Source organism: Ranitomeya imitator, chromosome 4, assembly GCF_032444005.1.
Source record: "Ranitomeya imitator isolate aRanImi1 chromosome 4, aRanImi1.pri, whole genome shotgun sequence".
Classification (NCBI taxonomy): domain Eukaryota; kingdom Metazoa; phylum Chordata; class Amphibia; order Anura; family Dendrobatidae; genus Ranitomeya; species Ranitomeya imitator.
Window position 1 is genome coordinate 509,779,433 of NC_091285.1, and position 16,042 is coordinate 509,795,474.

Genomic DNA, 16,042 nt, shown 5'->3' on the forward strand with positions numbered 1-16,042 from the left:
TGGAAATAAATACATTTTTTTTTATTTTTCCCTAACTAAGGGGGTGATGAAGGGGGGTTTGATTTACTTTTATAGCGAGTTTTTTAGCGGATTTTTATGATTGGCAGCCGTCACACACTGAAAGACCCTTTTTATTGCAAAAAATATTTTTTGCAATACCACATTTTGAGAGCTATAATTTTTCCATATTTTGGTCCACAGAGTCATGTGAGGTCTTGTTTTTTGCGGGACGAGTTGACGTTTTTATTGAAAACATTTTTGGGCACGTGACTTTTTTTATCGCTTTTTATTCCGATTTTTGTGAGGAAGAATGACCAAAAGCCAGCTATTCATGAATTTCTATTGGGGGAGGCGTTTATACCGTTCCGCGTTTGGTAAAATTGATAAATCAGTTTTATTCTTCGGGTCAGTACGATTACAGCGATACCTCATTTATATCATTTTTTTATGGTTTGGTGCTTTTACACGATAAAAACTATTTTACAGAAAAAATAATTATTTTTGCATCGCTTTATTCTCAGGACTATAACTTTTTTATTTTTTTGCTGATGATGCTGTATGGCGGCTCTTTTTTTGCGGGACAATATGACGCTTTCAGCGGTACCATGGTTATTTATATCTGTCCTTTTGATCGCGTGTTATTCCACTTTTTGTTCGGCGGTATGATAATAAAGCGTTGTTTTTTGCCTCGTTTTTTTTTTTTTTTTCTTACGGTGTTTACTGAAGGGGTTAACTAGTGGGACAGTTTTATAGGTCGGGTCGTTACGGACGCGGCGATACTAAATATGTGTACTTTTATTGGTTTTTTTTTTATTTAGATGAAGAAATGTATTTATGGGAATAATATTTTTATTTTTTTTTCATTATTTTGGAATATTTTTTTTTATTTTTTTTACACATTTGGAAAATTTTTTTTTTACTTTTTTACTTTGTCCCAGGGGGGGACATCACAGATCAGTGATCTGACAGTTTGCACAGCACTCTGTCAGATCACTGATTTGATAGGAGTGCAGGCTGCTTCACAGTGCCTGCTCTGAGCAGGCTCTGTGAAGCCACCTCCCTCCCTGCAGGACCCGGATCCGCGGCCATCTTGGATCCGGGGCTCGAGCAGGGAGGGAGGTGAGGAGACCCTCGCAGCAACGCGATCACATCGCGTTGCTGCGGGGGGCTCAGGGAAGCCCGCAGGGAGCCCCCTCCCTGCGCGGTGCTTCCCTGCACCGCCGGCACATCGCGATCATCTTTGATCGCGGTGTGCCAGGGGTTAATGTGCCGGGGGCGGTCCGTGACCGCTCCTGGCACATAGTGCCGGATGTCAGCTGCGATAAGCAGCTGACACCCGGCCGCGATCGGCCGCGCTCCCCCCGTGAGCGCGGCCGATTGGCTATGACGTACTATCCCGTCCAGGGTCAGATAAGCCCAGGGCACCTCGACGGGATAGTACGTCTAAGGTCACAGAGGGGTTAATATACATTTTTTGCAAAAAACGTATTAACCAAATACCCTGTGTCTTTCCACCTTTTTATTAGCACTTGCTGTTCACTGTTATTTTTTTGCAACAAAGTATTTTTTTTGTTTTACTGTGCCTTTTTTGTGTGCTTTGTCTCCTGGTGGTGTGAACCATGCCCTAAAGGCCTGTTTACTGTGTGCACAGCTCATGTGTTTCTGTTTTAATGTTAATTAAATAAGTATGAGGAGTAAGATATATACAGCTCTGGCAAAAATTAAGAGACCACCACATCAAATCCCTGTCATGAGCAGCCCAATCTCCAGACCTGAACCCCATTGAAAACCTCTGGAATATAATCAAGAGGATGATGGATAGTCACAAGCCATCAAACAAAGAAGAACTGCTTAAATTTTTGCGCCAGAAGCAATGTGAAAGACTGGTGGAAAGCATGCCAAGATGCATGAAAGCTGTGATCAAAAATCATGGTTATTCCACAAAATATTGATTTCTGAACTCTTCCTGAGTTAAAACATTAGTATTGTTGTTTTTAAATGATTTATGAGCTTGTTTTCTTGGCATTTTTTGAGGTCTGAAAGCACTGCGTTTGTTTGTTTTTTTTAATTTTGACCATTTCTCCTTTTCAGAAAAAAATACAAAATCTATTGCTTGGAAATTCGGAGGCATGTTGTCAGAAGTTTATAGATTAAAAAAACAATTTACATTTTACTGAACAATATACCTATAAAGAGAAAAATCAGACAAACTGGACATTTTGCAGTGGTCTTTTAATTTTTGCCAGAGCAAAACACATCAGTAACACAAGAAATATAGTAGTAGTATATTTTTTGAATGACAGAGCTATTTAAAATGACACCTCACTGCTGTTCCCTCTATTTTCTTGTTCACCTGAGGAAAAAGTTAGCATGACTTCAAACGTGTTGAGGATAAACCGCATACTATGTGACCATTAAGGATCTCGGAATTCTTTATTTCCACCAGCAGGGCAGCATTTTCAATGTTTCCTGTTCTGTTTCCGAATCCACGTTAAACTCTTCTAACTAGCGGAGAAGCAGCTAGATATTTTACTAAGCTTTTTCAAAAGGTGTGCAAATACCACACCTAAAAACTCATGTAGCTGGGTAATGCCCTATGTGTGCTTTCTGTCCATTTTCAGCTGCACTTCCATGCATTACACATTCAACCAATTGATTTCAATAGGACGGTGCTGCCAGGCAACTACAAATTATTGAAATAGCTCCTTATTAGCTGCAGCCCCAATAGTGGGAAAACTTATGATCATATTATTACTGATGTATCCGTCTAATTGAAGGTATAGTTTAAAGGGAAGATTATTCACTGTCATGGGGCATGTTTTGTGATTCTCCCATTAACAAAGTACATTTTAATCAATAGATCTTGGACTAATACTAATTTCCACAATTGGATGCGTTAGAATAAAATGTTCCTGTGCTGAGATAATCTTATAAATGTTCCCCTGCTGTGTACTGTGTAATGACTGTGTCTGACCGTGCAGGGACATGGTCTGTTCATTCCACATCTCCAGACCAGGGGAGGAAGCAAAAAAAATATAGATATTACAGCAGGGGTTCACAGCTGCTACATTCTGTGAGGTAAAACATTTCCCTGCCTGTTCAAAAACATATTTTAACTCACAGAAAGAATCAGCTGTGATCCTGTGCTGTCCTATCTGTATACTCTTTTACTTCCTCACCTTGCCTGTAGATGCGGTACATTCAGCTCATGAAGTGAAGCAACACTGCACGGTCAGACACGGCCATTACACAGTACATGGCAGGGGCACATTATCTCAGCACAGGAATATTTTTTAACACATCCAGTTGTGAAACATTTTTATTATTCCAAGATTTATTAATTAAAATGTACTTTGTTTGGGAGACAAACCTTTTAAGGACGGTCTCCTTTTTTATAGCTAGGCTTGACACTGTAGGTTGCTTTCCTACCTGGTCCACTTACTGTACCTCTGTTTGAGTTACAAATGTTCCAATCACTGATGCACACATATACTCATTGCATACATATTCATTTTTCCCATACTCCTATTTATGTATTTAAATTTGTGCAATACAATGAACTGCTAATATCAATGGATAACTATTAAAGATTCTGGGAATCATCACCGGTTTACACTATTTTCAATGTTATAACTTCCTAAAAATTTTTTTTTTAAATATTAAAGGGAATCTCTCAGCAGGTTTTTGCTACCTCATCTGAGAGCAGTTTAATGTAGGAAAAGAGAATCTGAATATAACGATGTATCACTTAGATTACTGGGTACAGCGGTTCTAACACAATCAGAGTTTTTAGACTCAGAAATTAAGCAGAGCTGAGAAAGTTAATCCCACCCACACCACAGCTAACCCTGCCCACACCACAGCTAAGCCCACCCACACCACAGCTAACTCTGCCCACACCACAGCTAAGCCCACCCACACCACAGCTAACTCTGCCCTGACCAGGCTCTCTGTGTACAAAGTCCGTAGACAGTGAGCTGCTTAGTTGCCTGATTGGTCCAGCAATATTAATCTCAACAGCAGCACTTTGACAGGTGATAGAGCCTGAAACACAGAATTCAGGGATGTGTCTCCTTCTGTTTTCAGAATACATAGCAAAAATCTGTTGGCAGATTCCATTTAAATCTAATTAATGTTTTTTATCTTTATATCTGCCTGTTGTAGATAACTGTGTTCCATGCTGGGCCAGAAGAACAACAAGATATTGATGTCGCAATCCTTACATCACTGCTAAAAAGTCAGTATCTAATGATATTTACAGGAGAGTTGTTAGTCTCTAAATGACAATATGTGGTCTGTGACTGAAATACTTGCATTTAGTAGATGTAAGATATGATCATACAATTTAGATTCAGGGACTCTGAAAGTATTGTTGATTTACAAAGCCTGACTTGTTGTTTTTTTTTAAAGGGGACCTGTCACCAGGTCAAAGTAGGGCATATTTTACTGTTATTTTATTCCCACTGCTCCCTCTAGTATTCCATTTTTTTTCTAGCCCACCATATTGCTCCATAGCTATCAGGCCACTTTCTCTAGTGGTAGTTGTTATGGTCCTTGAAAGAGGCATAGCTCACAGGATAATAATGCAGATTAGCCGAAGACAAACACCCCCAAGTGAAACCTGTGAGCCTGCCCATTGGTGAAGACCATAAGAGTTAGCATGAGATAAAAAGTTCCTGACTCTTTATCTCTGGAGCCTTAAAAATAATGTATTATTCATGCAATCAGTGAGAATTAACTAATGGCAACAACCAACCACTTTTGACCTGGTGACAGATCCTATTTAAATCACATAACTTTCATGCTTAGGTTAGGCCAGAATCAACAGCAAACAAACCTCGGCAGATGTCAGGGCCTATGGTAATCTGCGTAAACATGCTTTGTTTTTGTCAGGCATGAGCCTCATTCTAAACATTGACTGGCACTTCCAAATCAGTAAACTGGTGTGTACAGGTGCGAACTAGAAGTAGCCACCTCCATGTACAACAAACAAATAAAGCTACACTCTGTAGTGCTACTGTAAATCATGTATATATGTAATATATGAAATAAGAATAGCAATACTGCTCTAGATAATATGAAGAAATAGAAACGCTTATTAGCACATAATTTGGCCAATTCAGCCAAGCAGCCAACAACAAGGCGGTCTCAAAACTGCTGGGAACCTAAGTGTCTAGTGTGAATACCTCTCTTAGGCTGAAGCCTGAATTTCTGGATAGATAGGATCATGCTGCAATTAAAACCACCACAGGCTGGAGACTCTCTTTCAGCTTAAGAGAGGTATTCACACTAGACACGTAGATTCCTAGCAGAACTGAGACCAACTTGTCATTGGTTGCTGGGCATACATGAATTGGCCAAATTATGTGCTAAGCGTCTCTATTTTTTCTTATTATCTAGAGCAGTATTGCTATTCATATTTCATATATTACATATTTACATGCTTTATCACTAGAGTGCAACTTTATTTGTTTGAGCCTCATTCAGACATGCTTTTCTTTCTTATATGTGAAAAAATGGACCTACCGTAATTCGATTAGTGTGCTGGATCAGATTATCATCAATGCTTGGTCAGAGTGTCAGTTTTTAGTGTTTCATTAGTTTTACTTGCATGGAAAAAAAATGATAGCATCTATCAAAACAATTTGATTTGATCCATGAATTGAATTAAAAACAAACTTGTCTTAAAAAAACACTGACACTTGGTTCACAAAAGAATACGCACATGTCAATATCCACATAGGCTATAACTGGTACGTGTTCTATGCATAAAAAATTTGGGTAGAACACATACAGTGAAAGTTTGCGAACTCTTCAGAATTTTCCATATTTCTGCATAAATTTGACCTAATACTACATCAAATTTTTACAAAAGTCATAAAAGTAGGTAAAGCCAACCAAATTAAACAAATGAGTCAAAAATATCAGACTTTGTTTTTTTATTGAGGAAAATGATCAAATATCACATGTCTGTGACTGGCAAATGTCCCTTAAGGATTAGCAATTGACTTGAAGATTAACCCCTTAGCGACCGCCAATACGCCTTTTAACGGCGGCCGCTAAGGGTACTTAAACCACAGCGCCGTTAATTAACGGCGCTGTGGAAAAAGTGAATAGCGCCCCCCAGAGTCGGATTTTCTCCGGGGTCTCGGCTGCTGGGGGTAGCCGAGACCCCAGAGAACATGATTCGGGGTTTTTTTTTACCGACCCCGCATTTGCGATCGCCGGTAATTAACCGTTTACCGGCGATCGCAAAAACAAACAAACCGCGATCTCTTTTTAATTTCTCTGTCCTCCGATGTGATCGCACATCAGAGGACAGAGAAAGGGGGTCCCAGATAGCCCCCCGTGTTGTGAATTCTGTTGTCAAACTCCCTCCTGTGGTCGTGAATGGTACTTCGGCGAGTTCTGTCCATGGACTCCCTCTGGTGGCTGTGAGTGAAGCTGCTGCTTCTGAGGTTCCTTACACAGGTGACGTGGTTTATCCTTTGGTTGGCTGCTCTATTTAACTCCACTCAGATCGTTACTCCATGCCAGCTGTCAATGTTCCTGCATTGGTTCAGTTCGCTCTTGGATCTTTCTGGTGAACTGTCTTCTCCAGCAGAAGCTAAGTTCCTGATAGTTATTATTTGTTCATTGTTTCCTTGTCCAGCTGGTTCTCATGTTTTTGTCTTGCTAGCTGGAAGCTCTGGGATGCAGAGGGCATCTCCGCACCGTTAGTCGGTGTGGAGGTCTTTTTGCACACTCTGTGTGGTCTTTTGTAGTTTTTGTGCTGACCGCAAAGATACCTTTCCTATCCTCTGTCTGTTTAGTAAGTCTGGCCTCCCTTTGCTGAAACCTGTTTCATTTCTGCGTTTGTGACTTTCATCTTTACTCACAGTCAATATATGTGGGGGGCTGCCTTTTCCTTTGGGGAATTTCTCTGAGGCAAGGTAGGCTTTATTTTCTATCTCTAGGGCTAACTAGCTCTTAGGCTGTGAAGAGGCGTCTAGGGAGAGTCAGGAACGCTCCACGGCTATTTCTAGTTGTGTGATAGGATTAGGGCTTGCGGTCAGCAGAGCTCTCACATCCCAGAGCTTGTCCTGTGTGAGTTTAACTATCAGGTCATACCGGGTGCTCCTAACCACCAGGTCATAATAGTACAGCTGGCCCAAAGTATTAATGCATCTCAATAGAGGGATAAGAGAAGTTCTGAGACCATTTTTTTTTCTTTGCACTGTGTTTTGTCTTTCTTTTCCCCTAAACCTTTGGGTGGTTCAGGACACAGGTGTTGATATGGACATTCAAGGTCTGTCCTCTTGTGTGGATCATCTCACTGCAAGGGTACAAAACATTCAAGATTTTGTGGTTCAGAATCCTATGTTAGAGCCTAGAATTCCTATTCCTGATTTATTTTCTGGGGATAGATCTAAGTTCTTGAATTTCAAAAATAATTGTAAACTGTTTCTAGCTTTGAAGCCCCGCTCCTCTGGTGACCCCGTTCAACAAGTAAAAATCATTATTTCTTTATTGCGTGGTGACCCTCAAGACTGGGCATTTTCCCTTGCGCTAGGAGATCCTGCATTGCGTGATGTTGATGCGTTTTTTCTGGCGCTTGGATTGCTTTATGATGAACCAAATTCAGTGGATCAGGCAGAGAAAATCTTGCTGGCTTTGTGTCAGGGTCAGGATGAAGCGGAGGTGTACTGTCAGAAGTTTAGAAAGTGGTCTGTGTTTACTCAGTGGAATGAGTGTGCCCTGGCGGCAATTTTCAGAAAGGGTCTTTCTGAAGCCCTTAAGGATGTCATGGTGGGATTTCCCACGCCTGCTGGTCTGAATGAGTCTATGTCCTTGGCCATTCAGATCGATCGGCGCTTGTGTGAGCGCAAAGCTGTGCACCATCTGGCGGTATTCTCTGAGCATAGGCCTGAGCCTATGCAGTGTGATAGGACTTTGACCAGAGCTGAACAGCAAGAACACAGACGTCGGAATGGGCTGTGTTTTTACTGTGGTGAATCCACTCATGCTATCTCTGATTGTCCTAAGCGCACTAAGCGGTTCGCTAGGTCTGCCACCATTGGTACGGTACAGTCTAAATTTCTTTTGTCCGTTACTCTGATTTGCTCTCTGTCGTCCTATTCTTTTATGGCATTTGTGGATTCAGGCGCTGCCCTGAATTTGATGGACTTGGAGTTTTCCAGGCGCTGTGGTTTTTTCTTGGAGCCCTTGCAGTATCCTATTCCATTGAGAGGAATTGATGCTACGCCTTTGGCCAAGAATAAGCCTCAGTACTGGACTCAATTGACCATGTGCATGGCTCCTGCACATCAGGAGGATATTCGCTTTTTGGTGTTGCATAACCTGCATGATGTGGTCGTTTTGGGGTTGCCATGGCTACAGGTCCATAATCCAGTGTTGGATTGGAAATCTATGTATGTGTCCGGCTGGGGTTGTCAGGGGGTACATGGTGATGTTCCATTGTTGTCAATTTCGCCTTCCACTCCTTCTGAAGTCCCTGAGTTTTTATCAGATTACCGGGATGTATTTGAAGAGCCCAAATCCGGTGCCTTACCTCCTCATAGGGATTGCGATTGTGCTATTAATTTGATTCCTGGTAGTAAGTTTCCTAAGGGCCGTCTGTTTAATTTATCTGTGCCAGAGTACGCCGCTATGCGAAGTTATATAAAGGAATCCTTGGAGAAGGGTCATATTCGCCCGTCGTCGTCACCATTGGGAGCAGGGTTCTTTTTTGTGGCCAAGAAGGATGGCTCTTTGAGACCTTGTATTGATTACCGCCTTCTTAATAAGATCACAGTCAAATTTCAGTATCCTTTGCCGCTGCTGTCTGATTTGTTTGCTCGGATTAAGGGGGCTAGTTGGTTCACCAAAATTGATCTTCGAGGGGCGTATAATCTTGTGCGAATTAAACAGGGTGATGAATGGAAAACAGCATTTAATATGCCCGAGGGCCATTTTGAGTACCTGGTTATGCCATTCGGGCTTTCTAATGCTCCATCTGTGTTTCAGTCCTTTATGCATGACATTTTCCGAGAGTACCTGGATAGATTCATGATTGTATATTTGGATGACATTTTGGTCTTTTCGGATGATTGGGAGTCTCATGTGAAGCAGGTCAGAATGGTGTTGCAGGTCCTTCGTGCGAATTCCTTGTTTGTGAAGGGGTCAAAGTGTCTCTTTGGAGTTCAGAAGGTTTCATTTTTGGGTGTCATTTTTTCCCCTTCTACTATCGAGATGGACCCTGTTAAAGTTCAGGCCATATATGATTGGACTCAGCCGACATCTGTGAAGAGCCTGCAGAAGTTCCTGGGCTTTGCTAATTTTTACCGTCGCTTCATCGCTAATTTTTCTAGTATTGCTAAACCGTTGACTGATTTGACCAAGAAAGGTGCTGATGTGGTCAATTGTTCCTCTGCGGCTGTAGAGGCTTTTCAGGAGTTGAAACGTCGTTTTTCTTCTGCCCCTGTGTTGTGCCAGCCATATGTTTCGCTCCCGTTTCAGGTCGAGGTTGATGCTTCTGAGATTGGAGCAGGGGCTGTTTTGTCGCAAAGAAGTTCTGATGGCTCGGTGATGAAACCATGTGCCTTCTTTTCTAGAAAATTCTCGCCTGCTGAGCGCAATTATGATGTTGACAATCGAGAGTTGTTGGCCATGAAGTGGGCATTCGAGGAATGGCGACATTGGCTTGAAGGAGCTAAACATCGCGTGGTGGTCTTGACGGATCACAAGAATTTGACTTATCTCGAGTCTGCCAAACGGTTGAATCCTAGACAGGCTCGATGGTCGCTCTTTTTCTCCCGTTTTGATTTTGTGGTTTCATACCTTCCGGGATCTAAGAATGTGAAGGCTGATGCCCTGTCAAGGAGTTTTGTGCCTGACTCTCCGGGTGTTCAGGAGCCGGCGGGTATTCTTAAAGAGGGGGTAATTTTGTCTGCCATCTCCCCTGATTTGCGGCGCGTGCTGCAGAAGTTTCAGGCTGATAGACCTGACCGTTGTCCTACGGAGAAACTGTTTGTCCCTGATAGATGGACTAGTAGAGTTATCTCTGAGGTTCATTGTTCTGTGTTGGCTGGTCATCCTGGAATCTTTGGTACCAGAGATTTGGTCGCTAGATCCTTTTGGTGGCCTTCTTTGTCACGGGATGTGCGTTCTTTTGTGCAGTCCTGTGGGACTTGTGCTCGGGCTAAGCCCTGCTGTTCTCGTGCCAGTGGGTTGCTTTTGCCCTTGCCGGTCCCGAAGAGGCCCTGGACGCATATTTCCATGGATTTTATTTCTGATCTCCCTGTTTCTCAAAGGATGTCGGTCATTTGGGTGGTTTGTGATCGCTTCTCTAAGATGGTCCATTTGGTACCCTTGTCTAAATTGCCTTCCTCCTCTGATTTGGTGCCATTGTTTTTCCAGCATGTGGTTCATTTGCATGGCATTCCAGAGAACATCGTCTCGGACAGAGGTTCCCAGTTTGTTTCGAGGTTTTGGCGGTCCTTTTGTGCTAAGATGGGCATTGATTTGTCTTTTTCTTCGGCTTTCCATCCTCAGACTAATGGCCAAACCGAACGAACTAATCAGACTTTGGAAACATATCTGAGATGCTTTGTTTCTGCTGATCAGGATGATTGGGTGTCCTTCTTGCCTTTGGCTGAGTTCGCCCTTAATAATCGGGCCAGCTCAGCTACTTTAGTTTCTCCTTTTTTCTGTAATTCTGGTTTCCATCCTCGTTTCTCTTCAGGGCAGGTTGAGCCTTCGGACTGTCCTGGTGTGGATATGGTGGTGGACAGGTTGCAGCAGATTTGGACTCATGTGGTGGACAATTTGACATTGTCCCAGGAGAAGGCTCAACGTTTCGCTAACCGCCGGCGCTGTGTTGGTCCCCGACTTCGTGTTGGGGATTTGGTTTGGTTGTCATCTGGTCATGTTCCTATGAAGGTTTCCTCTCCTAAGTTTAAGCCTCGTTTCATTGGGCCATATAAGATTTCTGAAGTTCTTAATCCTGTGTCATTTCGTTTGGACCTTCCAGCTTCTTTTGCCATCCATAATGTGTTCCATAGGTCGTTGTTGCGGAGATACGAGGCGCCTATGGTTCCCTCCGTTGATCCTCCTGCCCCTGTGTTGGTCGAGGGGGAGTTGGAGTATGTGGTGGAGAAGATTTTGGATTCTCGTGTTTCGAGACGGAAACTCCAGTACCTGGTCAAGTGGAAGGGTTATGGTCAGGAAGATAATTCCTGGGTTTTTGCCTCTGATGTTCATGCTGCCGATCTAGTTCGTGCCTTTCATTTGGCTCATCCTGATCGGCCTGTGGGATCTGGTGAGCGTTCGGTGACCCCTCCTCAAGGGTGGGGTACTGTTGTGAATTCTGTTGTCGAACTCCCTCCTGTGGTCGTGAATGGTACTTCGGCGAGTTCTGTCCATGAACTCCCTCTGGTGGCTGTGAGTGAAGCTGCTGCTTCTGAGGTTCCTTACACAGGTGACGTGGTTTATCCTTTGGTTGGCTGCTCTATTTAACTCCACTCAGATCGTTACTCCATGCCAGCTGTCAATGTTCCTGCATTGGTTCAGTTCGCTCTTGGATCTTTCTGGTGAACTGTCTTCTCCAGCAGAAGCTAAGTTCCTGATAGTTATTATTTGTTCATTGTTTCCTTGTCCAGCTGGTTCTCATGTTTTTGTCTTGCTAGCTGGAAGCTCTGGGATGCAGAGTGGCATCTCCGCACCGTTAGTCGGTGCGGAGGTCTTTTTGCACACTCTGCGTGGTCTTTTGTAGTTTTTAGGGCTAGCTAGCTCTTAGGCTGTGAAGAGGCGTCTAGGGAGAGTCAGGAACGCTCCACGGCTATTTCTAGTTGTGTGATAGGATTAGGGGTTGCGGTCAGCAGAGCTCCCACATCCCAGAGCTTGTCCTGTGTGAGTTTAACTATCAGGTCGTACCGGGTGCTCCTAACCACCAGGTCATAACACCCCCGATACTCACCTATCTCCCCAGGTGCTCCTCGTGGCTCCCGGTGGGCGCCGCCATCTTCAAAATGGCGGGCGCATGCGCAATGCGCCCGCCAGTCGGCCCTGGGAGAATCTTTGGGGTCTCGGCTGCCGGGGGTAGCATGATCGGGGTTGATTTTACCGACCCCTGTTTTGCGATCGCCGGTAATTAACTGTTTACCAGCGACCGCAAAAAAAAAAAAAAAAAGCAAAGTGTAATTCTCTGTCCTCTGATGTGATCGCACATCAGAGGACAGAGAAATAGGGGGATTCGGGGACCCTATCATACTCACCGGTGTCCCTGGATCCTCCTGCTGCTCCTCCTGGCCGCCGGCATCTTCTGGGCAAAAGAAAATGGCGGGCGCATGCGCAGTGCGCCCGCCATTTGTCTCCATCTGCCGGCCGGCAGGAGAAGAGCAGTTGGGGCTAAAATTAGGGTTAGGGTTAGGGCTAGGGTTAGGGCTAGGGTTAGGATTAGGGTTAGGGCTAGGGTTAGGGCTAGGGTTAGGGCTAGGGTTAGGGTTAGGATTAGGGTTAGGGTTAGGGCTAGGGTTAGGGCTAGGGTTAGGGCTAGGGCTAGGGCTAGGGTTAGGGTTAGGGCTAGGGTTAGGGCTAAATTTAGGGTTAGGGTTGGGGCTAAATTTAGGGTTAGGGCTAAATTTAGGGTTAGGGTTGGGGCTAAATTTAGGGTTAGGGTTGGGGCTAAATTTAGGGTTAGGGTTGGGGCTAAATTTAGGGTTAGGCTTCTTTCACACTTACGTCGGTACGGGGCCGTCGCAATGCATCGGCCCAACATACCGACGCATGTTGTGAAAATTGTGCACAACGTGGGCAGCGGATGTAGTTTTTCAACGCATCCGCTGCCCAATCTATGTCCTGGGGAGGAGGGGGCGGAGTTACGGCCACGCATGCGCGGTCAGAAATGGCGGATGCGACGTACAAAAAAACGTTACATTGAACTTTTTTTGTGCTGACTGTCCGCCAAAACACTGATCCAGTGCACGACGGACGCGACGTGTGGCCATCCGTCACGATCCGTCGGCAATACAAGTCTATGGGCAAAAAACGCATCCTGCGGGCACATTTGCAGGATCCGTTTCTTGTTCAAAATGAGGTTAGGTTAGGGTTAGAGTTGGGATTAGGGTCAGGGTTTGGATTAGGGTTGGTATTAGGGTTAGGGTTGGCATTAGGGTTACGCTTGGGATTAGGGTTAGGTTTGGGATTAGGGTTATGGTTAGGGTTGTGATTGGGGGTGTATTGGGATTAGGGTTAGGTTTGAGGTTAGGGTTGAGATTAGGATTAAGGGTGTGTTGGATTTAGGGTTTTGATTAGGGTTATGGTTAGGGTTGACATTAGGGTTGTTTTGGGGTAAGGGTTGTGATTATCGTTAGGGTTTGTGATTAGGATTATGGATCAGGTTGGGATTAGGGTTAGGGGTGTGTTGGGGTTAGGGTTGAAGCTAGAATTGGGGGGTTTCCACTGTTTAGGTACATCAGGGGTTCTCCAAACACGACAGCCAATTTTGCGCTCAAAAAGTCAAATGGTGCTCCCTCCCTTCTGAGCTCTGCCGTGCGCCCAAACAGTGGGTTACCCCCACATATGGGGCATCAGCGTACTCGGGATAAATTGGAAAACAACTTCTGGGGTCCAATTTGTCCTGTTACCCTTGTGAAAATAAAAAGTTGGGGGCTACAAAATCTTTTTTGTGGAAAAAAAAAATATTTTTTTATTTTTATGACTCTGCATTATAAACTTCTGTGAAGCACTTAGGCATTCAAAGTTCTCACCACACATCTATATAAGTTCCTTGGGGGGTCTAGTTTCCAAAACGGGGTCACTTGTGGGGGGTTACTACTGTTTAGGTACATCAGGGGCTCTGCAATCGCAACATAACGCCCACAGACCATTCTATAAAAGTCTGCATTCCAAAACGGCACTCCTTCCCTTCTGAGCTCTGCCGTGCGCCCAAACAGTGGTTTACCCCCACATATGGCACATCAGCGTACTCAGGATAAATTGGACAACAACTATTGCAGTCCAATTTCTCCTGTTACCCTTGTGAAAATAAAAACTTGGGGGCTACAATATCTTTTTTGTGGAAAAAAAAATATTTTTTATTTTCACGACTCTGCATTCTAAACTTCTGTGAAGCACTTGGGCATTCAAAGTTCTCACCACACATCTAGATAAGTTCCTTGGGGGGTCTAGTTTCCAAAATGGGGTCACTTGTGGAGGGTTTCTATTGGTTAGGTACATCAGGGGCTCTCCAAACGCGACATGGCATCCGATCTCAATTCCAGACAATTCTACATTGAAAAAGTAAAACGGCACTCCTTCACTTCCAAGTTCTGCGGTGCTCCCAAAAAGTGGTTTACCCCCACATATGGGGTATTGGCGTATTCGGGAGAAATTGAATAACAAAATTTATGGTTACATTTCTGTTTTTACACATGTTAAAATAAAAAAAATGGTTCTGAATTAAGATGTTTGCAAAAAAAAGTTAAATGTTCATTTTTTCCTTCCACATTGTTTCAGTTCCTGTGAAGCACGTAAAGGGTTAATAAACTTGTTGAATGTGGTTTTGAGAACATTGAGGGGTGTAGTTTTTAGAATGGTGTCACACTTCGTTATTTTCTATCAGATAGACCCCTCAAAATGACTTCAAATGTGATGTGGTCCCTAAAAAAAAATGGTGTTGTAAAAATGAGAAATTGCTGGTCAACTTTTAACCCTTATAACTCCCTAACAAAAAAAAATTTTGGTTCCAAAATTGTGCTGATGTAAAGTAGATATGTGGGAAATGTTATTTATTAACTATTTTTGGTGACATATCTCTCTGATTTAAGGGCATAAAAATACAAAGTTTGAAAATTGCAACATTTTCACCACATTTCTGTTTTTTTCATAAATAATCGCAAGTAATATCGAAGAAATGTTACCACTAACATGAAGTACAATATGTCACGAAAAAACAATCTCAAAATCAGCGGGATCCGTTGAAGCGTTCCAGAGTTATAACCTCATAAAGTGACAGTGGTCAGAATTGTAAAAATTGGCTCGGTCATTAAGTACCAAATTGGCTCTGTCACTAAGGGGTTAAATTAGAGTCTGGTATTTGCAATCAATGGAATGACAATTTGGTGTGAGTAGGCGACCTATTTTATTGAAAGAACAGGGGTCTAGCAAAGTCTACTCTTCTCAACACATTTGTGGAAGTGTACAGTGCTTCATGCAAAGGTGATTTCTGAGGACTATAGAAGACTACAGTGTTCATTTTAGGACATGGTCACAAATCAAAGTCAAACATCAGAAATACTCTGTCTGATACCTCATTCTGATACTTGACTCTTAAAATGAACACCGTACAAGACAAGTTATTGTTGGTCATCAGCCTCAAAAGGATACAAAACCACATCTAAACAGAATGGACTCTACTAGAGTTGAGCGACCTTGACCTTTTTAGAGTCGAGCCGGGTTTTGCGAAACCCGACTATGTCCAAAGTCGGGTCGAGTGAAATCGGCCGATTATGACGTAAAGTCGGGATCGACCGAAACACGAAACCCAATGCAAGTCAATGGGGCAGCATAGTCGGCAGTGAGTGGGGGCCAGGAAAACACCTAGAGTGCCCATTTTAATGTCAAAACCATCCATTCTTCTTAATGAAGCTTGTCAAGCGTAATTTACCTTAAAATAATTGGAAGGCATTTGAAATTGGGGGTCATTTGGCTAAAGTTGTGGGGGGTAGGGCTGGTTCAAGTAATTAGTGGGCCCAGGAAATCTGGACCACGTCACGGCAGTGGAGCAGGGAGAGGTAAGTATTTCAACTTTGCAAGTGCTGTGATCCTGAGCAAGCAGGGGGGGCCCACTCGTTGGCATTGGCACTGGCACAGGGCCCCTCAAAGTACAGCGGTGTGTTTGCACGGCGGGGGCGCCTCCCACCGGCAGCAACACTTTTGCGTACTATGAGAGGCCCTGTGCCAGTGACGTCGCCAACTAGTATTCCTCCCCCCACCTGATGAAGGAACCTGCACTTTCATCTGCACCTTCCTCTTTGTCCCCGTGTAAGGTGGTATGGTATGC

At 43.7% G+C, this 16,042-nt stretch overlaps 1 pseudogene; it reads left to right on the forward strand.

Moving 5' to 3' along the window:
- LOC138674576 (transient receptor potential cation channel subfamily M member 7-like) overlaps positions 1-16,042 on the forward strand; it is a 240,306-nt pseudogene that overhangs the window by 49,787 nt on the left and 174,477 nt on the right.